Genomic DNA, 8,513 nt, shown 5'->3' on the forward strand with positions numbered 1-8,513 from the left:
AATATTTAATTTCATTGAAGTAACAAGATCACTCATTGGAATTACAAAATTTTTTAAAAACCTTGATTTATTAAAACAGACAAAATAATAAAGAAAAATAAAATCTTTTGATTGTGCAATTAAAAACTTAAAAACCCATTACACCTCAAAGTTTGTAAATTTGACCTTGAAACTTTCATATAACATTGATTTATACAAAAGGTATTATCTTTTGAAGTAAATCTACACCAAAACAATCAAAACTTGACTCAACAAGTTTATTGACTAAATGATATTCATGTATCTGAATGAATGAAATATATAGTTATTTTCTTTAAAATTCTAGTCTTGAGGATGGATCTAAGTTTGAGAATTTCTAACCGCCACGAATCAATTAAGATTACAATTTGACTTAGAATTAAATATGAGCTAATCCGGGCTAGCTTGACCAACAAGATTAAGATCAATTAGGTGGTCACACATAAATTTAGATTTCATTTTGAAAATATTATTTAGTATAATATTTATTGTAATCAATCAAACAAGATCACAAATTGATGTTGCCCAAAAAGAAAATCCAAAACCTTGAAAAGTTTACGCCAAAAAATTTACATAGACAACTAAATGAGTATTCTTGTAATTTTTCACAAATGATGATTTCATGCAAACTGGCTCCACAAAATGGTAGTTCAATTTCATGCTGATTATAATGATGATTGCCATAGACAACGACGATAAAGAGCTCTTCAAAGAGTGACGAAATTGCATGGAGAGAGCCGTGTTGAGATCTCTCATCAATGGAAGTTTTATATTAATAAAGGTGAGCTACATTTACTTGATCAACATTCTTCATCCATGAAACTAATAAAAACTACAAATGTGGTTGTCTCTTTATCGTGGAAGTGACCCACCCCTATTCCTAACAACAATTATATTTTTGTATGGATATGCGCATAAACAAATTATTATTTTTTAAGATTAAAAAAAATCAGGCATAAATAAATTATTCTTTTAAGGTTAAAAAATTATAATTTGAAACGCCCACCGTGGGGCTCGAACCCACGACCACAAGGTTAAGAGCCTTGCGCTCTACCAACTGAGCTAGACGGGCTTGGAGATATTAATTATTCTTATTGTAATTACAATTAGAGTAAATATAAATATATATGTGATGATATTGTTTATCTATTAAGACTAAACTATTTCATATAATAATTTTCTGGCAATAGTGTAACCATTTCAGACAATTGTGAGAACAAATTAACAATAAATCATCGAAGAACCCACTAGAAGAATCTCTTCCTTGAGGGTACCGAATAATTATATGTATAATTTAAATATAAGGCGAGATCAAACAAAGAAGTTTACAATAATAAATAAAACACTAACGTGGAGACCATATGACATATGTCCTCACCCCATAAAATTACTCAATATTTCCTAAATCAAGATAGTCAAGCCATACATGCTTCACAACCTTTACACTTGGTGTTCCTGCACTTTATATACCTTTCCATGAATGTATGGCTCTAAAATAGTCGTTGACCAAAAAAGAAAAAGAAAAAACTCTAAAATAGAAGGGGGGAAATATATAGACATCTGCAGATTTTTATGATTTCTAGTCCATGCAGTCTCATCATTGAAACACTTTCCTCTTCTGAGGTCTTCTAGCTTTACTGCTTTCTATCTCAAATATTACTTTCTTAGTTCTCACTTATCTATCAACATTCTTAATTTATATCAGTTTACCAAAAATTTTAGAGATAAGTCTTAGCACCTTTGGATGTTTCTACAAATGCAACACATATCCAAAACTTTTACATAAAACAGTATTTCATCATGATTTCCCTTGAATGGACAATTCTTTACCTCGTGAAATTGAAAGATTGATTCTCCTAACATATGCTTTGCATAAAGTATTTGAGTTTTATAGACTTTGTCTAAAAAGTTTTGCTATGTTTATGTTTTCTACAAAGCTAATAAAATTTCATTTTTCTACTGTATTTATTTGTCTCTCAATTCTTGATTCTGTCGTTGAGAAAGTCTAATGTGATATATGGATGACTTAGTTGTGTAGAGAAAAGATTTGTGTACGTGTGTCTATACATTCTTCAAATTGAATTTTTTTTTTTTTTTTTTTTTCTTATCTATGCAAACCCTGAAGAATATTAAATTTGTCACTTAAAATGTCAATTTTGATTATAACACTTAATTCTTACATCAATATTCATTTTTAACAAAATTTAGTCAACGACATAGCAAAGTAGTGAATAATATTAGATTACCCAAAAATTATTGAAAACCCACCAAACAATAATGAAATTTTACAACCTCCTACTCCAAACATGTCTAAGTCATTCATATGTACTTATGAAGAAACTATATACATTTACTATGGATAGAAAGATCTTTTATTTTGAAGTTATTCTCTCGTTAATTAGTATAAAGGACTCAAAATTACTAATTATAGTTAAAAATAAAAATTTTATTTTATCACATTATCTCAACAGCTTATTGATTGATGCCTGTCCCCATTCTCCTGGCTTAACACTTTTGATAAGTGCAAGTATCAATCAATTGCAATGCATTTTATCTAAGTAGTTGTTGGAAAAGTAGGTTTACATTAATTTAAAATATCTTCTCATCAACATCAGAAGGTTGGGACTTTTGATGTGTTGAAATTCAAATTTTTTCGGATAAATTTTTATTATAGAGATGATTAGTAATTTGATTTGGGATAGGTTTGACATCACAATTATTTTTAGAAAATGGTCCACGAGGATAATAATCTTACAAACATAAACAAATGTGATAAACAAACAAGTCACATCTTATTAAGAAAACAAATAAACGACATAATTAGAAGCATGGAATAAGAAATCAAACAAGAGATGCAAAATAACTATCTAAACATAGAGAACAAAATTTGGTAATGATATGCTTCAAATTTGGTATAATAGACAGGTGGATCACAATTGATATGTCATTATAATAAGTACAGTGCACGAAATCACTATAAAAAGTGTAGAATACTATTTATTTCACTTTGATCTTTTCAGATTGAAATCACATTTTACTTAATTTTATCTTTCTAGATGGGTAACAAATGGACTATTCTATGAAGTATGGATCTAATTCAACGGTTCGAGATGTTGCATGGATGTACGGCTGTCCATCCAGCCATTGGCTGCAGGTGCAGCCACTGCACCCAAGCAAAGCCCGGAAATGAAACCCAGACTTCCGGGTTACTGATTGATAAACCGACATTTTTACTAGAAAAAGGTAGAAAATCTACGTGCAAACCGACAATGTAAGCCATATGGGGTCCATGACCTAAAAATTTTATATGGTGAGTTGATAAAATCAGAGTGGGTAAGACGGAGGAAGCTGCTAGGAAGAACGTTAGCATCACAAACGAAAAGGATTTATCATATTATTAAGGGGGAATGTACTAATCATAGTACAATTGTGGGTTGTTCTTGAGTCTTGCTCTCACTGTTAAATAATAAATGTCAAGCACCATTCAATATTGTGTGAACCTGACATCCTCAGGAAAGATATCCGGTTCAACTTCAAATCTTCAATATTAATGCAAAACATTGTGCTGTGTCAACAGTCGAGATCAACCAGCTGCGAGATGAACGGTTAAAATTTCAACCTAGACCGTTGACAGTATAGAAGTGTTGTACATTAAATGCACAGCATTCTAGTCTCGCTCGGAAAGAACACCTGACGCATGAACTCAGAGACATCAAGTCTTAATTATCAAACAATCAAACAAAACTCACATACATTGAACAAGACTTTCCCGGTCAGTGCGCGCAGCAGCAGGGCCCATGATGGCTTCCTTTGACCTGCAGACATCAGCTTTGATCATACAAGAAAAGAAAAGAAAAGGATGGAGGGAACCAGGCAAGACCGCGCGCGCCCATCGACTTCCTTGGTTTTCCTGCAGTTTGATATCCCTTTCCATTTGCAATATTTGCGTCTCTCACTTCTCTTTTCACACTCATTCAAACCCAGATAAGAGAAAACAGAGATGAAGCTAGCAGGCATCTTCTGGTTCTGGAACTGGATTTGCTACTGTTTCTCATCCACGCAGGCCTTATCATTGACGTACACTTTTATTTTCTTTTACAGTCCTCTCAGCTTTACTGCTTTTTAAATAGGAAACTATTACTTTCGTGGTTCTCACTTCATTTCACAACTAGAGATAAGTTCGAACACCTTTTGAATGTTTCTATAAAATAAATATCGACACTTTTACAAACTTCGGATCAAAAACGACTTTCTTTATGATTCCCCTTGAGTGCACAATTCTTTACCTTGTGAAATTGAGAGATGATTTCCCTGATAACATAAGCTTTTCGTGAGGTAATTGAGTTTTATTGATTATTATATATGTTGGTACATATTTCTGAAAGATAATAAATTTTTCATTTTAAGTTGTGTTTATCTGTCTCTTGAGCTTTGACTCATCCCTGAGAAAGGATAATGTGATTCATGGATGACCTCTGGTTGTGTAGAGAAACAAATTTGCTATGTTTATATATTCTTCAAATTAGACTTCTTTTTATATATGCAGACTTTGAAAGAAGAAAAAAAAAATTATGGCAGGACAAAAATCCCCCTATTGAGCATTAGATTTGTCACTTAAAATGTTAATTTAGGTTTATGAACCTAACTCTCACATCATAAATGTTCAATTTGAATAATTTTTTGTCAATGACATAATAAAGTACTAAATAATATTAAATCATCTATAAATTATTGAAAATCTACCAAATGACAATGAAATTTTATGATCACCTATATACCATGAACCATTGTTAGTCAATTTTTTTACGTGATTTTTTTATATGACAAAACTAGATGCAATTGTTAACAAAGGACCTTGTCCAAATGGGAGATGAAAAAGATGAAAAGGATTTCTATTTTAAAGTTATTCCATTATAAGTATAAAGGACTTAAAATTACTAATTGTGGTTAGAAAATATTTTTTAAAAAAATCTCAACAGCTTATTGAATTTCTATTTTAAGATAACTCTATCATCTCTTTCTTTCTTTCTTTTTTTTTCCAAAAAAAAAAAAATTGTCTTTCTCTCCATTCTCCTAACATACGACTTATACAGTGAGGAATTGAATCTCTTGAAAGTTATTTCGTTGGTTATCTTCACAAGATCCACCGGATTTAAAATAACTAAGTGTACTCTTCATGCTTATTCTCATCATTTTTATTAGAGATTTTTATGTATGAATCCCTTTAGTAGATCATAAACTAATGTTGGATCCCTTTAATATAATATATTACATATGGGTCTCAAGTAAACTAATACCCTTTGCTGCTATTAAGTAAATTTAAATTTCAATCAATAGAAGAACCAAAATATCCTCAGATTATTTAATATATTGTGTTAATATATAATTTTTTTAAAAAATAATTAACCATGTAAAAAACTCTTTTGATTAAATAAATAACCTGAACCCTATTTAAGACAGTACATGGAAGACATGAAACACTGGCATATCCTAAGATTCTTTTTTTTCTTTCTTTCTTGTTCTCTTTATTTTGATTAAAGAATAAGATTATTTAATTATGATAATTTTTCCTAATTATTAAAAGTAGTAATATAATTTAATATAAATATAAATAAATAAAATTTTAGGGTTTTTTTTGAATTTTTTATATAAATCAAAGATGCAACAATATTATTTAACTAAAGGAACTTAACGGCAAGGGGACATCAGTAATTATAAGAAAAATTCAAGATTAGATCAGCAATTTTTAAAAGTATAGAAGATAAAGTAGTAATTATACAATAATATAAGAGAACAATAGTAATTATCCCTATATAAAAATTTTAGAATCTAATAAATTTTTACATACACTAAAACTTTGGTGATAACAGACTAATAATCGCAGTCCTACCATCCTTGAACACTACAATTCCATACACTTCTTATCCATATCATCATAGAGATAGTCATGCTATATCCTTATCGATTATTCCTGAGATTCCTAGCCATCATATATTCCTTTCTAGAGAGGGGAATGAAACCAAGAAGAGATAAAAACAAATATGATGACAAGGAAATGAATATAATACATATGATAAGTACAAGCACCTTTCGTAAGGTAATTGAATTTAATTTAGTTGGTCCACAATAATAAAGTTTTCTTTTTCAGCTTTGTTTCTTTTTCTCTCGGGCCTTAGACTCATTCTTGAGAAGATCGAAGTAGATGACTTGGTTGTGTAAAGAAACGATTTAGCTATTTTATACATTTGTCAAAATAGAATTTATTTTTTTCTATAGACTTTGAAGAACAAAATTGAAATTCACATGTATCACGTGAATTCTATTGAATCACAACCACCCAAAACATCATTGTTCATATATAACCAATTTTTCTTAGAAACGAATCAAACCATATTTTGAGCAATTGAAATTTAAAATTTAAGTGCATCTACACGACGCTAGACAGTAGACACTATAGCTACCACTAGCCTAACAAGATTAGATTGTAATATTTTTTTAGACAAATTTTTTATCATCCATGCTTGAAGTGAGTACATACGTTTAATTATGACATGAAAGGCTAGATTGATTTTGTTTCTTATTTATTTTATTTTATTTAAGATAACTATTTCTTGAAGATGACATGCAATTAATTTTTTTACCAAAAAAATTTAAATAATTTTTTTTTTTTTTAATCTCTTGATGAGGACAACTGAACAATTATTGATTTGCATAACTAATTGCACATCTCTATTCTGATGGATAAAAAATTTGGCCAAAGATAGAAGCATGCATGAGGATAAGATGACTTCCAACATAATATACCTGAAAATTTATCAAAAACAATATGAGTGTGAAGCTTTGGATCATCCATATGGTTTTCTTACATTATGTAATAGCATAAACATATACATAAACCTAACCTTTGCATTTTTATAACTTTTGCTTTCCACTGTAGAAAAATATGAAAAATGTGTAACTAATCCTTCTCAATTACGATTTTTTGGGTTTATTTATCGCTTTACTTTAAAAAAAAAACTGCAATTATTAAAACAGTTTATTTATTTTCTGTAACAAGTATAATAGCATATTTGATACTTAAAGAAATGTATTTATATATATAGTAGGTGGATTTCACTGACAGTTTGTGTAAGTTATTTAATTTAATAATCTATATAAAGATAAACAATTGTGATAAACAATCAAATCACACCATTAGAAGCATGAAATTGGACATCAAACAACATAAGTTCATGTTATATAATAATGGATTATATGTTTGAATTTGTATTCAAGTTACTCCCTAAAAACAACAATTCCATATATTGTACAGGTGCTTTATTGTTACGTATTTTAGAGATTTTTTTTTAACTTCAAAGTATTTTTCAAGCAAATAGACATTAAGATTGGACCAATACATTATACTTAACGAAGAAGTATATCGAACATAATAATGTCATAACTTACAGAAGCATGATCAATAAAAAGTATCAAGAAACGCTTTTCTCTATAGTTTTTTAATAAAAATTAAAAATAAAAATTTAGTTGTATATTTTACAGTCCCGTAAACCAAAATACAATTATACAAATTTTCATGGTCGAATACAAAATTTGATTGATGGATAATAAAACTAATTTTTAATTTTCCATCTACCAAACCATGAGCTGCACCCATACATTCATCTTAACTAGTTAATTCAATCCTTACCAAAAAAAAAAAAAAAAAGTTAATTCAATCCTTACCAAAAAAAAAAAACTAGTTAATTCAATCAATCATATGGTATTTGCACTAATTGAATGAAAATGAAAAGTTATAGATATCATATAATTATGCAAAATCATCGACCATGAATTAAAATTGCCATGTCCTCTCCCAAGTACACTGTACTAAGTCACTACAAGTGTAAAATACTATTTATGTTACTTTGATTTTTTTCTAGAACACTACCATTCATTATTAGATTTTTATTTATTTTTGGTATAAACCATTCATTATTAGATCATGGACCACCTTTAGAAGTTAGAACTAAAAAAATGCTAATTCATGTGATCAATTTATCGATATCTTATCAATAATACCATGGACCACCTTTAGAAAAATACCATGCTATGAATGCAAAAGAGTTATAAAATTGTATTTATTTGATTACCCAAAAAAACTGTATTTATTTCTCATAAATTCTCATAAGATGAAGTTCAGATCTTCTGCCTTCACATTTTTCCACTATATGATAGGAATGAGATCCACCACCGAGTCTTAACAAGATGAATTAGAAATAGAATCGTAGTGAGTCCCATATGGGTCGCTTCCTAATATATAATGGAGAAGTATAAGGGGAACATAACCCTCTGATCGGTAGAAAATCCAACTCTAAAGATGATTATCTATTGATATCTCTTATTTGTACTAATGCAAGGAGCTATTTCTACCCAGAAGTTTCTTAACCTTGGAACCTAAACTTAAAGAGTCTGGATCACCTTTTTGTCGTGAAAGAACCATATGCTCTTCTGATGCT

General features: G+C 29.3%; 1 non-coding gene across 1 annotated transcript; it reads right to left on the bottom strand.

Moving 5' to 3' along the window:
* Nucleotides 1-1,017: 1,017 nt before the first annotated feature.
* Nucleotides 1,018-1,090, bottom strand: TRNAK-CUU (transfer RNA lysine (anticodon CUU)). Its single transcript has one exon. It is a non-coding gene; the product is annotated as a tRNA-Lys (tRNA).
* Between the last annotated feature and the right edge of the window lie 7,423 nt (nucleotides 1,091-8,513).

The sequence above is a fragment of the Hakea prostrata genome, chromosome 8 (assembly GCF_041222555.1).
Source record: "Hakea prostrata isolate BN-2017 chromosome 8, UWA_Hpros_2, whole genome shotgun sequence".
Taxonomy (NCBI): Eukaryota; Viridiplantae; Streptophyta; class Magnoliopsida; order Proteales; family Proteaceae; genus Hakea; species Hakea prostrata.